Genomic DNA, 1,587 nt, shown 5'->3' with positions numbered 1-1,587 from the left:
GCTTGAACAAATCTGCTCTCGTAGTGAGACTTGTTTCTATGTCTCTGCATTTTCTCCAACAGCTTACCATGTGGAACCTTATCAAAGGCTTTACTTTTGTGCATGTATACCACGTCAAATGCCCTACCCTCATCTCCAAGCTTGGTGACCTTCTCAAAAAACTCAATGAGGTTTGTGAGACATGACCTGTCCTTGACAAAACCAAGTTGACTATCTGAAATCAAATTGATGTTTGCCAGATGATTTTAAATCTTATTTCTTATAATCCTTTCCTCAACCTTTCCTACAACAGAAGTAAGGCTCACTGGTCTATAATTACCTGGATCATCTCTACCACCCTTCTTCAACAAGGACACAACATTTGCAATCTTCCAGTGCTCTGGTACCAAATCTGTAGACAATGATAACTCAAATATCCAAGCCAAAGGCTATGCTACCTTCTCCCTAGCTTCCCAGAGAATCCTCTGATAAATCCCATCCAGCCCAGGGGACTTGTCTATTTTCACACCATCCAGCATTGATAATACCTGTTCATAACTAACCTTGATAATTTCTAGTCTAATATCTCATACTTCATTCTCCTCCTCTACAATATTCTCCTTTTGCTGAGTGAAAACCGATGAGAAATGTTCATTTAGCATCTCTCCGATCTCCACAGGGTCAACACTCATCTTCCCATTCTGTCTGGGATTGGCCCTATTCCTGCCCTAATCATCTTTTTAATCCTCACATACCTACAGAAAGCTTTACGGTTCTCTTTTATTCTATTTCTTAAAGACTGCTCGTGTCCTCTCTTTGCTCTTTTTAACTCTCTCTGTAAATCCTTCTTAGCTGATCTGTATTTCTCCATCGCCTCATCTGAACCATCTTGCCTCATCAACATCTAAGCCTCCTTCTTCTTTGTAACAACAGATGCAGTTTCCACAGTAAACCAAGGTTCCCTTACCTTATCACTTCCTCCTGCCTGACAGGGACATACCTATCAAGGACATGCAATATCTGTTCCTTAAACCAGCTCCAAATTTCCATTGTCTGAATCCCCTGCATTTTGCTATCCCATTCTGCGCACCTAATTCTTGCCTAATAGCATTATAATTGCCCTTGCCCCATCAATAACTCTTGAACTGTGGCATGTACTTGTTCCTTTCCAGCGCTAAACTAAACTTAACTGAATTATGGTCACTCTTTCCAAAGTGCTCACCTACAACTAAATCAAACACCTTGTCTGGTTCGTTACCAAGGACCAGATCCAATGTGGCCTCCCCTCTTGTTGGCCCTTCAATATACTGTGTCAGGAAACTCTCCTGTACACATTGGATAAAAACCGATTCATCCAACGTATTAGAGTTACAGCAATTCCAGTCAATTTTGGGGAAGTTAAAGTCCCCCATAATGACCACCCTGTTACTTTCACTCCTATCCAGAATAATTTTGCTAATCCTCTCTTCTACCTCCCTGGAACTCTGCAGAGGCCTATTTTAAAAAAAACTCCAAGCAGTGTGACCTCTCCTCTTCTGTTTCTAACCTCAGCCCACACTACCTCAGGAGACGAGTCCTCATCAAAAGCTCTCTCAGCCACCGTTATAC

Source organism: Chiloscyllium punctatum, chromosome 13 (genome assembly GCF_047496795.1).
Source record: "Chiloscyllium punctatum isolate Juve2018m chromosome 13, sChiPun1.3, whole genome shotgun sequence".
Taxonomy (NCBI): domain Eukaryota; kingdom Metazoa; phylum Chordata; class Chondrichthyes; order Orectolobiformes; family Hemiscylliidae; genus Chiloscyllium; species Chiloscyllium punctatum.
The sequence above is the reverse complement of the archived record's forward strand: the minus strand, read 5'-3'. Positions refer to the sequence as shown.